Below are 20,185 nucleotides of genomic sequence, written 5' to 3' on the forward strand. Positions count from 1 at the left end.
ACTCAGAACATGTGGTTCCGAAGCACAAAGTACTATTCAAGTAAAAGTACAGCCAGTTACACGTTATGATCTGTGTACAATAAGCGCAAATAAATCATAAAGTCACAAGGTACAGTTGATATACATATGCATGATTAAACTTCAAAATACAATGAGAGAGACAGAGAGACACAGACACAGAGACACACAGAGAGAGAGAGACACAGAGAGAGAGAGAGACGGATCAAACTACAAGGAGAGAGACACAGAGAGAGGCACACAGAGAGAGAGAGAGGCACACAGAGAGAGAGAGAGGCACACAGAGAGAGGCACACAGAAAGAGAGAGAGAGAGACAGAGAGAAAGATCAAACTACAATGAGAGAGACACAGAGAGAGAGAGAGAGAGAGAGAGAGAGACACAGAGAGAGAGACACAGAGAGAGAGACACAGAGAGAGAGAGACAGAGAGAGAGACACAGAGAGAGAAAGACACAGAGAGAGAGACACAATTTAGGCACAAAAGGAAATTATACAGACCCCAAGTACAGTATACATACGCAGGCGCTTCCAGACCCAGAGATAGGCATCAGCAAGAGACCCCTCGTCATTCAGCATTCAGCATGAAGACCCAGAACCAGCATTCGTGCACTCATATTTATACCCCCCCAGAATAAACAGGACAATAGGGAAGTCTGTTGCTGATATCATTGGTTCCCAGGGGTTACAGCACATTTAACAGGCTGGTTCAAACAGACTCTCCCTGCCTCTAACAGCTGGGGGTCTTCCTCTTCACGCCTCCTGCAGCATCCTAACAGTTGCTTCTAAAATATACATTTTGTTGCTTGTAGGCTCTGCGATCCATAACTCGGGAATGTATGATGCGATCTCCCCACCGATAACACCGGAATACTGTAAAAAGGATACGCATCAGTACAACTCCAAACATGACTTGTTTAGCATGTATAATACCTTAGTTATCGAATATCTTTATTTTTCAGCATTTAAACTAACTGAACCAACTTAAATCGTACACTTTAGAGCTTATTGAACCTTATGTGTGAATATGTAATGTGTGGGTATTCGGGGTTTGATATAAGGACGCTAGTTATTAATGGGTGAGATTTGAGTGCATAATTTCTCATACACGAAGTGAACATTCAGCAGTGTGGATTGCTGAGCATTGTAGTTCCATGCTTTGTCAGCAGGCTCCCACCTGTCCTGTGTTCAAAGGGAAAAAAACTCTTTTGTTCTCCCAGACTCTTGTGTGAACTGTGAATCAAGCTGTGAAGTTGGAGCCATCCTGTCTAGGATTCAGACAAATCCAATTGTGTAGATCAATGCCTGGATTATATTACAATTGCCACAACTATACTTTATCTGCATCCAGGGATTCCCAATTTGTATGTAAAAATACCCATTGTCTATTCTATTTACTCTTACTCAGAAAGCTTGTTCTTCCAGTTGCCCTTGGTAGATTAACAAAAACATTGCCATCTGTTCTTAGCTCCTGAGTTGTAACTTGAAATGACACTGGTCACAAAATGGTGTCTTGCAGATTCTTGTTTCTAAAATGGAGTCTAGCTGCCATTTGCAAGATGGCGTCGCGCACACTTCAATTTTAAACTGATCTTGTCTCAGGGAATTATTCAGCTTCGACAGTCCACCCTTTGATAGCAAACAACATGCTATCACAATCTGCTATTTAGAATTTAATTTAGGCTTACATTTACATATTTAGTGTTATCATGGGATGGCACAAGGTGGTTCTTAATCCATCAATAATGTGTCTCTGGGTGGGGACATAAAACTACTATTATACGCACACCGCGGATCTTGGAAGATCATGTGAAAGGTGTGGGGATGCACCAGTCTTATAAAAGCAGTCTTGAAGGGGAATTTAGACTTTACATTATCTGAGGCGTTTTAAAAATAACATTTCAATAATACATTCTATGCATGTCTAAATATAATACATTAAATGATGGTATTTCCTAGCTCAGGGTTGTAATGCAGTTCTGTATTTACCTCAGTATTCATACTGGCCACTATCAGAATTTCATACTTTCATTTTACTCTATTTTTACATTTTCCACACTTCAACACAATAGGAACACACCGGACGCATCATATTTCTTTTGCCTCTGTGTTCATATTGTGTGTGAAGATAGGGTGACGGTGTGTTTTTATGTATACCCAGCATTTCAACATGTGTGAGGGTCATAACTTCTGGAAGTATTTTTCCCAAATAACATAACAATTACAATACTAAAATTGGTCAGACACTCCCCTGATTGGCATTGCACTCCTCCTCCTGACTTCACTCCATCAGCTCCGCCATCAGCTCACATCTCCTTTATCGGTCCCCCATCACAGACACTGAGTATCCCCAAACAGATCATCATGACAAAAACTCTGGAAAGAAAAAGAACTAGGATGACCACAGCAGACCACTCCATTGCTGGAAGCACTGATCTACACATTTCTTTAGCTCAGATATCTCACTGTCACCTTTTTAATCCTTCCGGTACAAGTTCGCAATCGACAGGTCCACGTGATCGGCCTTGTCTCTGCCTTGTATCTCCACCGGTTGGTTAACCTCCCTATAGTGAGTGGAATGGACCCACGTATCTTCCCCGGCCACCCTTTGAGGATGTTGTATCGTCAGATACGGATCTTTCCACCGATCAGTCAAACAACCTGAGCTAAAAAAAAATTTGGATCATAACAAATTCTTCCAGATTTGACATCATGACAGGGTTGCATTAGACATGTTAGTTAATAACACTTTCAATTTCGGTTATTCTCATTCATCTTCGTGAGACCCTGCACAGTAACCTCATTATCATATTTTTCACATGAGGCTTCCTGTTTGAACAGTATCTCAAAGGGGGGGCAAATAAAGGAAAAGACAGTCTGTCAGCGGAGAGCTTACGGCTCTGACAGATCCAGAAGCTCTCTGGGGCTTACGACAAGTGAGACCCTACCCTAGGGTCTCGTCGTAAGCCCCGATGGTCGCGATGGTCTATGACCATCGCGACCATCACCCTAGCGGTCATTAGAGCTGTGGGTGTAAACCCACAGCCTAACGACCGAAACAGAGGCTGGAGGTCAGGATGCAAGCGGCCGCCCAGTTTCTGAGCGACCGCTTGCATCCTCCGACCGCCTCTGAATGAGGGCCATAGTATCTGCGTACAGGTTCCTGCAATTAAATCTTGTTATTAATAGCTACTGCTCTAAATAATGCCTGGGCCACTGGGTTGAATAGTATTCCAAGTAGTCGACCTCAGCTTGGCATGGCTGCCGTTTATCCTTAGCAACCTTGTGTCCTATGAGTGGGAGATAAAGCACAACAGTTTAATATAATTTAAACATGACCTAAAATACAACAATAAATCGTTCACATTTTACATTAGAACAGATACATTGGCAGGTTGAAAAGATTGTAAACAGTCATATAAGGCCTGGGAGAAGATACTGGTGTTACCTATGAACCCATGAAACTCATGTTCCTGTGTGGTGTTCTTCACTTTGCAGTACTTACTTATGTGTCCCACTTGGTGACAGTTAAAACATAATTTTGAATGGGATGGATGAAAAGGTTGTTGTGGGATTTGAGCAAGAGGGAAAGGTGGTGGGTATGGGTAAGGATAGGGAGGGTAAGGATATTGTGGGGGATATGAGTATGGGACCTGTTGTTGTGTATGATTTATGGGGTAAGGATGTGTTTGCTGTGGTGTGGGATTGGTGAGGACGTGTAATTGTTCAGGTGCAGGTGTGTAGGTTGGCTGTGATGTTATTGTCATTCCTTCCAGAGCTTGGATACTGACAGCCATTAGTTTTTCGCTCTGGGTCTCTCTCTTTTTTGTGATATTTTTATCATGTTCTATGGCAGACTCTATGAGGTTATCTATTGTGATTCCCCTCCAGCCAGGTTGTGAGGTCTGAACCCAAGTCTTTAAGTCGTCTTTCAGACCGTCCATGAGTACCGTGACTATCATTCCCCTGTGGTGAGTGCTATCTTTAATATTTTCTATCCCAGTGTACTGGGTGATAGCCTGCAGAGCCCGGTCGCAATAGTCTTCTGTAGTTTCACTCTCCTTTTGCTTAATTGTGAAAATTTAGTTCCAGTTAAGTATTACTGAAAAATATACACCCAATTGAGTTACAATGCAGGAAATGTTACCTTGGTTTACTTGGACTGTTAAGGGAACGTCACCATCCAATACACAATCCGTGATAAATTTTGTCACGTCGGTATTGCGTGGCAGACAGGCCCTTAACACCACACGCCAATCTTTATTAGTGGGTTCATGTGAACTACCCAAATTTCTCAAAAATCTTTGACATTTGGTTAGTTCCTTTTTGGGATCGGGGAATTCATTTATGATGGAATTTAGTTCTGCTCTTGTCCAGGGACAATGCATTACTACTTCCCTCGTGGGCACTACACCGTTCGCATCTGCATTTCCATTCGGAACAGTTATCGTCCGAATGGGATGCAGACCGCTAGCGTTGCTACCTCTGACCTGGTTACCTGGCTGGGGGTTTAATCTGCTGCTGCTACGTATGGTATTAACAACTTCCTCTATGGATGCAGAGTGTGTTAACACTTCCCTTGCTGTTACCGATGGAGATGGCGGTACCACCCGTGATTGTGGTGATGCAGCATCTATCATTTGCACAGCATGGGAAATGGCAGACATTACAATAGGCTCATCATCCACATCATAAACATTTTCTTTATGGTTGCTTAAGAGAGGGTACAAATTGTTTGTTACATTTTTATGGGTATTTTTGGTAACTGTACTTGCACCTCCATCCACATAAGGTGGGGGAGGTGAGCGTGAACTGCTGGCAATACTCTCCACAATGCTACCTTGCCACACGTGCGATGCCTCCGCTCACCTACGGAAGAAATTCTAGATGCCTCCGCTCACCTATTCTCTCTCAGCTCACAATCACACCTAGTGCGGCTCAACTACACAATGCTTAAATATTATTGAACATTGCAGTCACACTGAGAGCCGGTCCCTAACAAAAATAACAAACCATATGCCTGCTCTGTGTATTGAACGGTAAACTGCTTACCGAACGGCTAGACTAACCCTTGCACCTAGCCTTTAAGGATCATACGATACCCTTAACTGTCCAACACATACTCACTGTTACACACTTTTTCCTGCGCAGAAAAATAAACGTTAACCCAGATATTGATAACAATTGAAAAAGGTAAACTTCGACGGCTTTGTTTAAACACATGGCAGCAGAACTGGAAGTGCGTATACGCTATTGTGCGACCAGCCGCATACACAATAATGCGACTACCGCACAACCGTATAATGACTTTTTAACTGTGTACGCAAAAATGCGTCTCAGCCACGTACTCAATACTGCGGCATCCCTCTAAGCGTTAGGTTCTATCAACAAAGGAAAACAAACTTTTTCCTTTCTTGTCCCTAGATTCTAGTCAGCTTCCTTGGCTCACACGAAAACGGATAGCGATCTTTCAGCACAAAGCGGTTACAGGAAAACCCTGTATGTGGCCACTCCACCCTTTGCTGAGATATCGCTAGCCGTATGTGCCGTGTGAGTAGGTAAGTGACTTCACTCGACGAGCCCCCATCTGTTGATATTAAAATTAACCTCTATATACCCCTGCCTGTACCTTCTAAAATCCTTCCTATAAACCTCTAAGGATGACGCTAATTTGCGTACGCAGTCATACAATAAATAGAGACTCCAGACTCAGAACATGTGGTTCCAAAGCACAAAGTATTATTCAAGTAAAAGTACAGTCAGTTACACGCCATGATCTGTGTACAATAAGCGCAAATAAATCATAAAGTCACAAGGTACAGTTGATATACATATGCATGATTAAACTTCAAAATACAATGAGAGAGACAGAGAGAGACACCGACAGAGAGACACAGAGATACACAGAGAGAGAGAGAGAGACACACACACAGAGAGAGAGACACAGAGAGACAGACAGATCAAACTACAATGAGAGAGACACAGAAAGAGAGAGAGACACACAGAGAGAGACACAGAGAGAGAGAGGCACACACAGAGAGAAAGAGGCACACACAGAGAGAGAGGCACACAGAGAGAGAGAGAGAGAGGCACACACAGAGAGACAGACAGATCAAACTACAATGAGAGAGATACAGAAAGAGAGAGAGAGACACAGAGAGAGAAAGACACAGAGAGATAGACACAATTTAGGTGCAAAAGGAAATTATACAGACCCCAAGTACAGTATACATACGCAGGCGCTTCCAGACCCAGAGATAGGCATCAGCAAGAGACCCCTCGTCATTCAGCATTCAGCACGAAGACCCAGAACCAGCATTCGTGCACTCATATTTATACCCCCCCAGAATAAACAGGACAATAGGGAAGTCTGTTGCTGATATCATTGGTTCTCAGGGGTGAAGCATCTGTTGCAGCACATTTAACAGGCTGGTTCAAACAGACTCTCCCTGCCTCTAACAGCTGGGGTTCTTCCTCTTCACGCCTCCTGCAGCATCCTAACAGTTGCTTCTAAAATATACATTTTGTTGCTTGTAGGCTCTGCGATCCATAACTCGGGAATGTATGATGTGATTTCCCCACCGATAACACCGGAATACTGTAAAAAGGATACGCATCAGTACAACTCCAAACATGACTTGTTTAGCATGTATAATACCTTAGTTATCGAATATCTTTATTTTTCAGCATTTAAACTAACTGAACCAACTTAAATCATACACTTTAGAGCTTATTGAACCTTATGTGTGAATATGTAATGTATGGGTATTTGGGGTTTGATATAAGGACGCTAGTTATTAATGGGTGAGATTTGAGTGCATAATTTCTCATACACGAAGTGAACATTCAGCAGTGTGGATTGCTGAGCATTGTAGTTCCATGCTTTGTCAGCAGGCCCCCACCTGTCCTGTGTTCAAAGGAAAAAAACCTCTTTTGTTCTCCCAGACTCTTGTGTGAACTGTGAATCAAGCTGTGAAGTTGGGGCCATCCTGTTTAGGATTCAGACAAATCCAATTGTGTAGATCAATGCCTGGATTATATTACAATTGCCACAACTATACTTTATCTGCATCCAGGGATTCCCAATTTGTATGTAAAAATACCCATTGTCTATTCTATTTACTCTTACTCAGAAAGCTTGTTCTTCCAGTTGCCCTTGGTAGATTAACAAAAACATTGCCATCTGTTCTTAGCTCCTGAGTTGTAACTTGAAATGATGCTGGTCACAAAATGGTGTCTTGCAGATTCTTGTTTCTAAAATGGAGTCTAGCTGCCATTCGCAAGATGGCATCACGCACGCTTCAATTTTAAACTGATCTTGTCTCAGCCAATTATTCAGCTTCGACAATCTGGACACCTGGAGCAAGTGGCTCCTCTCTTGCAGCACTCCTACTGAGATCTTCTTTGACGCTAACAGGTCAATCCAATTAGATGCGAATTGTGAGGTGCGAGTTGCTTTTTTCTTTGCAAATTTGAATAACAAATTAATTTTGCAATCCAATTAGCAACTCACACTGAACCAGTCAGATTAATCTCGCATTTTTCCATTCGAACCTCCCTCAGGGTGAGAGATAGAAAATAAAATCTATATTTTAAGGTCAAATTTTGGGACACCGTTCTGAACCCCTTGGACACTGCCCCTAATGACTAATTAGGCAATTGGAAGATTCCAATTTACTTAATTAGTCCAAAAATGACATGTCATTTTATGGGGTAAAAAAATAAATAAATAGCCTCAAGTTACCACAAATCAACGTTTTCGTTAGTTTAGGCACCCCAAATTTAATTACAGTATTTTTTTAATTGAAAAATATAGATTTTTGTTTTTCTTTTTTTTTTTCTCCAAATTTCAAAGTACCCCCAAATAATTTTTTCTCCTATTTTTTTTTTTTTTTTTGCAGTTTTTTGTTTAATTCGTTTGAAACTAAAAAAATTAGCTTTTGTTATAATTTTTTTGTATCTTTTTAAAAAGAAAAAGCATAAATCAACTATTTGACACCATTTAAAAACATTCAGTACTTTCATTATGCCCACAAACAGCCTCCTATACATCCTGGTAACTAAATCATCAATTTCGGGGGGTCCAGGATCGTCTCCCCATTTTTCATGCAGTTCTCTCACATCGCACTTGGTAGTCAATTCGCAGCCCCCGCTGCGAGTACCGTGCATAAACATTTTTAATTGGATTGTAGAATTCTTAGGTGCGCGCATTCATGCAAAGTCTGTTTCGTGAAGCAAACTCTCTACTCGCAATCCGCACCTAAATGAATTGACCCCTTAAAGTGCCTACTTTGTATATCCTGTTACAGAACCTCTCCCATTGAATAATAAAGAATTGCATGGCGCCGTTTCATGGCATGAGAAAGCCCAGCACCTTGAAACAGACCATTTAACAATAATTTAGACTTGTCTGTCAGGTTGATTGCACAAAATAAAATATAAAGTGGTTCAATGAGTGTGCAAATGTTCACATATGACCACCTGCATCTAACATAATGTGTACAAACTGAAACAACCTTTATGCTGGACAAAATAACACAGAGAAAAGTTTTTTTTTTTTTTTTTTAAACAACTGCAAAATCTAATAATTTCACTATCGAGATACTAATGTATAGCGATGGAAATTAATTCAGATGTGATTAAAAAATAAGCACAGTTTTTGTGGCCTATCGTTTTTTTTACATATCGGCCGGATTTCCTGACAGTTTGTGTGGTAACCTGTGGAGGCTGCTGTGGGGCTCCGGCTGCATGCGAGATATCAAGCTGTTTGCTAGATATTGTGCAGGCCAGGAGGATAGATAGCACATCAGCACTAGAGTGATGCGCTGTGGGTCTTGCATGGATTTGCAGAGGGGGGGTGGGATTTTTCTCTTCCCCACTCCGGCGGCTGAAATATTAATACACATCCATGCTCTCAGAATTCAACTATCATCTGTGTTGCATGAAATGCAGAGAAAATAGTCCAGATGAAACAGGGTATCCTTGATCCTAGTGCTCAGGTTGCAGGGCCACCCATCACACACAGGGGAAACAGCAAAGGTCCATAAGCAGGGTTAGGAGCACAATGGAGAGGTGTGTCACTCTAAGAGAGTTTGAAATGGTTGCTCTACAGTATATGAACTATAAATCAACTAACAAACACATACACAGCACATTAATTACCTTATCTATATGATGCTGTAGGTTAGGGAACCCACGGTCGGACTGGCCATCTGGCACTTCTGGTCCGACCGTCTGGTCTGATGCTTCGGCATGGGGTCTGCTGCGAGGAAATGCTCCGGTGACTCACAAGCACACCTAGTTGTGCATGGCCATGCCCCCATGATGTATTGCCAGAGACCCTTTTCCCATGTCTGCAGCAAGTGAACGGGATGAATGGCAGGGCCTATTTTAAGCCCCAGTCTGTCCCTGATTGAAGTCGTTGTTGAGCAACCATCTATGTTCCCAGCTTGATGCCAGGTTTGCAATGGCTGCTAACTAATACAAACCGCCTTCTGATGCCCATCCAATACATTAGTTAAATTCAGCTGTGGTCACCTGTAAGTGGTGTCCACAGCACAGCAGTTTTGCGTGTGTGCAAAAATTTTACCTGACTGCACACAGAACAACCATCAAATGTTACCTTGCAGTGGCTACATGCCATCACAAGGCAATTTTAGTATTTGCATCCCCGCCACTATTTGATGGTCATCCCTAATGTGGTGACTCCTTTCTGTTATCTTGAAGAAATGAATTCTCCAGGGGAGGGGACAGCCACCAGGAAGAGCAGCAGGGTCTGTGCATTGTAGTTCCACCCCTCTCAAGGGATCAACTTCTCATATTACTTATCATGTAAGTAAACACTGTTCTACGATTAAAATGATGCACAAGTCCAAGGTCAAAATACATCTCCCAGTCTTCCTGATTTTATATCATAATGTTTAGCTGTAAATGGACATTACCTATACACAATGAAGGCAGCCATATATTGGGCTGCACCAGTAAGTACCCAGCCTACCATGGCTCATTGATCAGGTATGTCAGTAGGTGGTAGATGATGGTTCCACTTCATGGAACGGTTTGTTTCTTTTGAACATGGATAGTTGTTGATTGCAAGCTTTAATTATTCATGTTTAGGTATTGTAATGTACAATACAGCCTTCTCATTTTTCAACAAACACCTATTTGATTTATTATTCTTTGAGAATAAAGAATGATTGTACAAGCAGAATGTCAATACTACTCCAGGGTGTATTTAATTCACGCACCAGTCCACTGAATGTTGTGCCATTCATAGTTGACTGGTAATTTGTTAGATTTGAGTGAAATCCCAGCTCAGGATGTCTATCCTATTACATCTTTGCCACCATCAAATCACTGAATGAATATCTAAAAAGGTTAAAAATGTAGATTTGCATTTTCATCAAGATGTTTGTTACATTTCAACTCTTATATAAATTACCTTGGTAAATGTATCCATTTCAAATCACATTTTTAATCCAGTTACTAAATATAGATTTCTATACAACACACATTTGTGTAATCAACTAATGTAATTTAAAAAGCAACACAGATTAATTACTACTTTATGTAGTACACTATTTATCAAGTTCAATATATAGCCATTTAAAATCATAGGTAAAAAATTGCAGAGTAATGTACATTATGTTGGTGGTTATTGATCTACTTGTTGCACTGAATACTATGGAAGACTTTGCAACTAATCAGAACATTAATGCATTCTTGTTGCAGTAAGATACAGCACCTTTTTGTCTGGCAAGTATTACGGTATATTCTGTAGCTTCCAGGGAGGAAGGAAAGTGTTGCAGTGTTGCTCCATAAATAAAATTATTCGACCCTGCAGGGCTTTTAATTTATTTCTAGCATAGTGGTTGAAGTCTTATTAAATATGCTCCTCATTTCCTATACTTGTCATTTTCACTTGCAGATGTTCAAACAGAAAGTGGAAACTATGACAGGTAATATTTTTTTTATTTTTATTTTCATAAAATTTTCATTGTACATTCAAAACGGAAATTGAAGGAATTAATTTATTATCTTTATAATTTCCCTTGCATAATCTGTTTAAGGCAGTGGCAGAATAAAATGTACTTGATGGACTTTCTGAGCGTGTTATTAGCTGAGCTTGGTGCATTTAATTGTAATGTTCACTTCAACATTTTCAAGGTGTAGATTAAAGGTAGAATTCTCTGTCTTTGAGCTGGTAATAATCATGTGCCGAGTTTCAATTATGGAGTAATTTTCCAATTATTCAGTTTCCTTCTGTGAAGCCAAGGTTGCGGGAACACATTTTTTGACTGTGACTAGGAGACCATAAGCATTAGCTGTGGTTGATATGTGGTCAGGTATAGTAAAATGAGCTACCACTAACTACTTTTAAATATATCATGTGATAGTTGTAGTTAAATAAGATACAGTATATAGCTATAACATGGAAAATGATCTTTTTGAAGAATTGAACGTCTACAAAAACAAACTTTTTTAATGAGCTACTCACATTCCTTATATTTATGGAATGTGCTGCCTATCCAGAAAACTATAGTTGCCTAATAAATATATAACTCGTTTTCATCCTGCACATGTTGCCATATTTCTAAAAGAGTTTTTAGTTCTTTGAAAATCCAGAGGCGAATATGGCTGTTTAGGCCCATCACACTGTTGTTTTGTTGCACAGTGAGTTTAGATTGTGACAAGTTTTCAAAACATCTTATTTGCAATCTAAATTGGTTTCTTTGCTCTATCTTGAATAAAAGCACCATGGTAGATTTCCCAAACCATCTCTTAACAGCAAATGTAATAGTTTTACAGGATTAATGTAAAAATCAATATTCTTTTATTAGGTGCGCAGTGACAGATGTTCTGTATTTAATGTTTATCTTTATGGCTTTCTACAGATAAATGGTTGAGAAGGACTATGCAGCAGGGCCGTAACTAGGGTGGTGTGACCTGTGCCAGGGCAGGGGGCGCTGCTTGGGTCTGCCAATTGTCCTGTTTATTATAATTCTCACTTGTAGCTTCCTCTTCTTTTATCCCCAGCATCTCCTGGCCTCCCCTATCTCTTCCCTGGCCCTTTCCTATGAGGCCCTAATTAAAAAATGAGGGGGACAGCCAATTCTCTCTGGCACAGGACACCAAAAAGTCTAGTTACGGCTCTGCTATCCAGTACAAAAATCCCTAGAAAATCCTTTCGCTTCTGCCATACATGTTTGAGATGAGTGAATTATTATATCAGATTATTGCAGCCTGAACAAAACATGGTTCCATGTAGAGATGAGTAAAATCGTGGTGACATTTTGTGTAAATGGATTTCAGCACCCGACAGACTGCTTCACAAGGTGCAGAGTTCTATACATAAAATGCACCAGTTCAACCTTTTCACCATGCTTTGGAACACCAGATTGTAAATTCACATTTTGCTGAATTTATAGTTTATTAAAAGAGTTCAGATGGCGGTGGTCAATTCATCTGCTGTGTGGTTGGGGCAGGGCAGGTAACACTGAAGGCCAAATTCAGCCAGTGAACATTTGTTGCCAAATGGGGAATGAGTGAATATTTTATGGAACAGTGCTCATAATGTCACTCATCTCTAGCCCCTGGAAACTTTCAGATTGCTTGAACCCACTACAGTGCTGGGAATTTCCCATCTCATTCAGTAAAATAGAGCTGAAAATAATTGGTTAGAAGGTGAAAAGACATCTACAGGTCTTAATAATCTGTATTACATAGCATAGACAGATTAGTGTAGTTCAATTTGTACTTTTTTTAAAAGCCTTATCAATAGGGGTGTAGTGTACTATAATAACAAAATGATTCACTAATCAAATTGCAGCCAGTTCTCTTATCACTGCCAGGAACCCAGTTATACTACAATCCTGCTGCTGTGTCTAGCCACTCATTGTCTGTAGGAAACATTGGATTGTGTCTAGGCCTCCGCAATGTGCACCAGTCATCTACATGTGCACTGAACCAACATGAATGAGAATACAGCCTATACATGTATAGTGACACCTCGTCCATTTATAACCAATATCCATAAGGCAGTGATTACAAAATAATTTATAAAATTGTATTCTCATGAATATTGGTGCATCCCCCAATATGATTGCCACTCAAGACTACATGGAAGAAACTAGGGGTGCAATTCAATTCTCTGTGAAGTGCTGCTGCAATGTCTGTCTGTAAACATTACCATTTATTATCACAAATAATCTTGGCACATGTACCTGCGTTTGTATTTGGGATGGAGTGAGGGGAGGGAGCTAGAGGGAAATAATACAAAAATTACATTGGCTGAAAAAATAAACCCTTACTTCCTACAAGGTCCAATGAACAGTTCAATTGATATCATGGCATATATAATGGCACTGCACTACCATCAGAGTTCAATGTTAGTGTGGAACAACCTGGAATATAATTTTCAGGTGCAGTTGCATGATCACTTGCTGTGTGAGTGTTTGTGTATATATGTATGTATGTGTGTGTGTGCGTGTATATATGTGTGTGTGTGTATATGTATGTATATATATATATATATATATATAGTATATACATGCCTTGACAAAGGGACACATTGGTCCCGAAATGTTGGTGTCATATGGGTTCCGTGTGAATACATGTTTTTGACTTTTTGCATAAGACTGAGTGCCGCCATTTATTTGATCGTAAGGCGCAGGGATTCACCAACGTTTCGATGTTAATCCATCGTCATCAGGGTTACAGATAACCCATAAAACAGTCTCCTACCTTATACCCCAGATCACACCACATGCCGTGAGCCGGCATCCAGACAGATTCAGCGGGACTGAGTTGTGACATCATCACCTGGTGCCCATCACCATTACAACATAAATAAACTGTACAAAACAAAGGCATAATATAGTGGCGTCAGTATGATATAAATACTTGCTATTATGCAAGACTAACAGTCAAATAATTACTTATTAAGTATAATATAACAATGTTGTTAAATGAATTACAATATTGCATAATATATAACAACATACCACAATGCAGTATATGTCAGATCACCGCTACTCTCATACTAAAGCATGTATTACAAGCTTTAGTCTCCCTACCCCAACGGGTCCATTGGTGATAGGGATAACTAGATAATATAATGTAATAATGTCATAACTGCCATGTAATGCCAATAGAACTTGAAACAACCAGCTACTCTTCCCTTAGATACTACAAGTTACAAAGAAAATTCAAAGAAAATTCTATCCACATTCCACATAATATCCATCATATTTACATAAAGTGCATGTGCATTAATAAAATCCAGTGTTACTCTTGATCTATAAAGCGGAACAATACAACCCATTCAATACCATATTGGACCACTACTTTATAATTAGAAGCCAGCCTTAAATTAGATAGCAGGTAATGACATTCTAGTAATCCTATCAAGCCCTACAAGTTTCTCAGATCACAAAATAAAAAGCAATGGAGGCCCATCGATACATTTAGCCCATTGGAGCTAATATTCCCAATTTAAAGATCCAATGTGCCTTACATCTCAATTAATTAGTGGACCTATCACCACCACTCACTGATATAGGGACTTGATAGTCATATCGTAATGTAGAAAGAAAGATTATGTCCCTCCTGCAAAAAATTACTCGCCACGGGTTCTTCACTGTGGCCTTTAGTGAGTGCAGCACGGATGGTAGAACGATGCAACACAATCCTTTCTTTAAATTGCCTCTCTGTCTTGCCCACGTAATAATGGCCGCATGGACAAATAATCAAATAAACTACAAAAGTAGATGTACAACTTAAACGATGTTCAATAGAAAAGAGTTTCCCACTTTTGGGATGATAAAAACTGTCACATGCCACCAGAAAACCACAGGTGAAACAGTGGAAACATTTAAAGCAGCCTTTCTTTAATGAGCGTGTGGATACAGATTTTTCAGTTCCCAGGACTGTTTTTTTGTAACCCTGATGACGATGGATTAACATAGAAATGTTGGTGAATCCCTGCACCTGTTGTGGTCTTTATTTACTTGAGTGCTGCCCGTCTGTCTCGTTATTTGGTCTCTGCATGAACGAAGTTCCTGGGAGGGCACCCGGGTAAGCTACATGTACATAATGCGTGTGCCTCCTCAGTGATTATATATATATATATATATATATAATCTATATCTCAAAACGGAGGTGGCGGCACTCGAGGATAGTAAATAAATAATGGAGTCACACAACCTTTGTGTCTGACAAAGGTTTTTATAAACCGAAACATTGAATACATTAGGTCATATAACCCCATTATTTATTTATTAACCATCTACTTTGGAAGGCATCGGGATGTTGCTATTAATATTCTAGAGAGCTGAGTATATTTATCTGTATGTATGTATGTATGTGTATGATGTATGTATATATATATATATATATATATATATATATATATATATATATATATATATATATAGAAATCACAGGGGCTCTGCACTCACCATAATAACTAATAATAATAATCATAGTAAACACTGGGGTTTTAGTTCATGAATTGATCAATATTATTTTATTATGGTGAGTGCATAGCCCCTGTGATTTCTATTTAGACAATGTGGTCACATACCATGTTGCACCCCAAATCTAGGAATGGTGAGTGCCGTGGATTAGTGCTTTGTGTGTGTGTGTCTGTGTGTTACTTGGTACTGAGGCTCCAGTTTAAGAGTTTTAAGTGAACAGCAGTATAGAGAACTTATAGAGCATATTCACTGTCCTATGTTTGATCTGGGTTCCATTATATATTTTTTATAGATTTTTTTTTTTTAGTGTAATTGCAAGTGCAAAAAGTTTATATAATAAAATGTTGCTGTTTTACAATTTCATCCCACTTCCCCATATATGTTTTTTCTTATAATGGTGATATGTGTTCAGCGAATCCTAACAGAGCAATTATTGTGATAGCCAGGATCATGGATCCTTCGGCATCAAGCTCCTTGGATAACCAGCATATCATAATTGCTTTTTTCCACTGGAGGCAGTTCTGACACTACAAATGAATTCTGATTTCTCACCTTCAAGGTACAGTGTAAGATGTGACAGAAGTATAAGGCTTTAAGGTATTGGCTTTCTAGTAACTGTGTCTTAAGGCCCTTACCTGCTTTTGTGAAAGATGACCTCCAAACTAATATTATGATTACAAGCCTTGGGGTCTGGGACTTTAATTCACCTTTCATTCACAATGACAGGCTTCTATAAACAATATTATAAGGGAAAACCTGGTATTGCAGATTAAGACAGTGGTACCAACATAACTACTGTGTTCTGCAATAACAAAAATAAATAATGCATGTCTGTTTATTTGTGTGTGTGTGTATAATACGAGTATTACATATAAGTGTGTGGTAAAATGGATTCTGAATGTGAAATCACTATTTAGGTGCTTTTATATGTGAGAAGGCAAAGACCCTGATCCTCCTCATTCTGATGTCAACATGTTAAATGTCGACATTATGAAAATGTCAACATTTTTGAATGTTGACATATTGGTTATTGACCTAAAACCCATATCGAAATTCAGACTGTTCACAATCTGACTGGATCCCACCCCATCTGGCTAGTACTTGCAAAATGCTGCCTACTACTAGTTTCCTATTTTCCTTAGAAGTGTATGTTTTATTTTTTTTAGCATCTGATCACTACAATAATACATTTCCGAATGCAAAATTTCATATAATAATCATAAAACATTATTTTATGTTCAATTTCTTTTCTTGAATAAAATAACAAAGTGCCCTGCCACAATGCAAAAACATGTTGAGGAATAGCTTGAGGAACATGACAAAGAGTTTAAGGTGTTGACTTGGCCTCCAAATTCCCCAGATCTCAATCCAATCAAGAATATGTCAGATGTGCTGGAAAAACACACCATGGTGGTCCCACCTCACAACCTACAGGACTTAAATGATCTGCTGCTAATGTCTTGGGGCAGAGGCGTATTAAGAGAGAAGGCGGCCCGTGTGCAGTCTCCGTCAGGGGCCCCCTCCTCTCTCTTCGGCGGCTGGCAGTGCACTGAACGCAGTGCCGCATCAGTAGACTCTGGGCACTAGGCTGTGCCCAGAGTTTACTGCGCATGTGTAGGTCACCAGGAAAATGGCACGGCAGCCATTTTCCAGACGATTTTTACAGCGCTGATAGAACCGACGTGGGACTCCATAGAGGTAATTATTAAAAATATGGGTGCAGGGTCTGGACCCAGGGGCCCATGCCCCACACACCCTGCACTCATTATAGATATGCCCCTTTCTTGGGGTCTGTTCATGTAGCAGTACTACCTGCTGTGAAGCCAGTGCTTTGCACAGGGGCCCGTTGCAGTGAAAGGGACGGCAGCCAGCAGCATTAGCTGTACTAATAATGAGTCTGAGAGACTCATTACAATACTCCGGTTGGCAAGTCACTGCGGGCCGCAACAAAGGAGGTGGCCTCTCGGGGGCCGCTATCAACAGCATCGGCGGGGCCCTGTGTCAGCCTGTGATTATAGGAGGCTCATATAAGGAACCTGCCCTGGCACAGACAGCTAGAATCTGTTTGATGTGTGTGTGTGTGTGTGTGTGTGTGTGTACGGCGTATGTGTCTTTAGCTCCGCCACTTCAGCTCTGCCCCGTCAATGTGACATATGCTGTCACTCACCGCCATCCACATGGAGCACAATGAATGCCAGGCAGAAGCTGTAGTCGAGCAGAAGTGGATAGATCCCCTTCAGTATTTGTACCTTGAAATCATCAGTTACTGCCCAACGTCATTCCCTACTATCCATGTGGACATAGAGCGGGAATATAAACCTGTGGCAAGCGAAGCAAGCCACCCTGCCTGAAGAGTGGCAAACAAAGCAATTTCTTCTTTTCGTATAAAGGCCACATCTAGCATTTTGGGTCCACATACATCTAGCCTCCTGGTGCGTTAAACAGCCCTTTTAGTTACTGCATGCCGTGGCGTGACCCAGTAGCACCTAGCGTCTTTTCGTGCGTCCTTTTACTTTCATATATGTCTTATTCATACAACGATGCATATACAAAATGATATGCAGCATGCCTATGTTCTCTGTGTGACTGCAGGTGTAGCTGCATGCGAAGCGCTACGTTAGTGTTGCAACCGCCGACACTGTAACGTAGCAGGTACACCCGCAGTCACACAGAGAACATAGGCATGCTGCATATCATTTTAATCAGCAAAAGTTGCTTGTGCTATTTGCATCGTTGTGAGAATAACACACATTTGAAGGTAAAACAACACAAGAAAATACGCCCGGCGCTACCGAGTCAAGCTGAGCTCCCGCGTTGTGTAGCACGACTTGTAGTGCACGGAGGATAGATGTATGTGGGCACAACTGTAGGCATGGAATTGCACTTCCGCCCTCACTTCACATCACTTTCAGGTACAAATACTGAAGGGGATCTATACCTTTCCATAGTGGAGCAGCAGAACAGAGGTCACAGCACAGGACCAGCGGCTCAGCCAACTCAGAGAGTGGGAGGAGCCAACAAAAGAGCTTTGCTGGGTACCTTGATGCTCTTTGGAAGAGTGAGGCCCAAAGGTAAATAAAATCGGGAGCGGGTGGGCGTTTGTTGCACTACACAAAATATGAGGATATTTGTTTGTTACTGAATAGACACAGACCGTTATTATTTTACTGAATGGGTGATAGAAATAGTAACCTGTCTGACAAGGTCAATATCACTGAATAACAACTTAGAACTACTATATATTGCATCGATATGATATCTATTAAACAATCATAAAATGTTGAAAAACACTCTAAAATACATTAACCAGAAATATAATAAAAAAGACAAGACAGTATGTTGGGTATAGTGTTAAATTATGGACTAGTGTGCAACAAAATGTCCTAGAGGTTAATAATAGTATTAGCCCATTAAAAAAAAAAAAAAAACAGCCTGTCTATCCGTGGTGCTAATAGTTGCATAAAGTATGCAGGGAATTATGAGAGAGGTTCTGAATGCCAACAGTCAGAATGTTGACATGGTTAAAATGTCGACAAGTTATGAATGTATTATTTAGGGTTTGGCTGAGGCTAAAATAACAAGGAAAACATGTCGACATTATGTTCATTCTGGATGTGTTGACATTTTAACCATGTTGGCCTAAATACATGTCTACGTAATGTTTGTTGACCTAATGACCATGTTGGCAAGTCATACTGCTCCCATTCATAACATGTCTGCTGCATCTCTAACGACTGTTACGCTGGCCATACACGCTACAATTATCGGGGCGATCCGCCTGATATCGGCGGATTGCCCCGATAATTGTAGCATGTGTGCGGGCGACCAAGGGTTAAATATTGCTCGGTCGGGCATGCAGGATTGTCCAGCATGCCCGTCCGAATTATTTCCTTGTAAATACTTCTGTGAATTATGACAGATTTGCATAGGACGGATTTCCAATACCGTCCGTGCTAATATGTAAATCCAGCAGGAGGTGTCTGACACCCCCTGCTGCATTTGCAATTCCTGCACTGCCACCAAGGTTGCAGGCTGGGATGGTCGCGATGGTGAACTGTGTCGGCCAGCTGTGTAAGCCTCCGCTCCTTGGACGCAGTGGCCCTGCCACTCCTGGGAAACGGGGAGGACTACATGCCTCCATTTCCAGGAACGCCAGCTGTCCCCGCCCCTGTACCACCCCATAAATGCCTCTGCCTGTCAATCAGGCAGGGGCAGCCTGCGATCACGCAGGACCCGTTCTGTACATGCGCAGAATGGGTCCTGTGCACACACAGATTCTTCATAATCGTGAATCTGCATACAGCATAATCAGCCCCTATATAATCTGTTATCTATTTAATGTATTTTTTAATAACATAAAATCCCACAGTAAATAGAACATTAAGCATAGTTTTGTCAAATTGAAGACCCTAGTATTTAATAAAAGATGTATGTGACATTAAAATTGTTCTGTTGTGAGAACCATAGTGGAGACTGGTGCATTGTGTTTTGTTAGGTACTGTATGCTTATGGTGATAAATATATAAGGGGGAACCAGGAAATGAAATAAACTGGATTTATCCTTTCGTAATAGGATTACATGGGTCATTTCACCCTGGCAACGCAAAGAATTAGAAGGTGATGAAACCTGAATGAATGCAGAAAAGAAAGCATTAATCCGAAGTATGTAGAGAGATTAAAGTTGTAATTCAAGA

At 40.6% G+C, this 20,185-nt stretch overlaps 1 long non-coding RNA gene across 1 annotated transcript in view; it reads left to right on the forward strand.

Moving 5' to 3' along the window:
- Positions 1-20,185, forward strand: part of LOC148517845 (uncharacterized) — a 159,170-nt gene that overhangs the window by 83,085 nt on the left and 55,900 nt on the right. Inside the window, exon 2 of the long non-coding RNA XR_015879248.1 lies at positions 10,943-10,973. This is a non-coding gene — a long non-coding RNA (uncharacterized LOC148517845). The remainder of the gene's footprint in view (positions 1-10,942; positions 10,974-20,185) is intronic.

Source organism: Taudactylus pleione, unplaced genomic scaffold (genome assembly GCF_031769625.1).
Source record: "Taudactylus pleione unplaced genomic scaffold, aTauple2 ptg000207l, whole genome shotgun sequence".
NCBI lineage: Eukaryota > Metazoa > Chordata > Amphibia > Anura > Myobatrachidae > Taudactylus > Taudactylus pleione.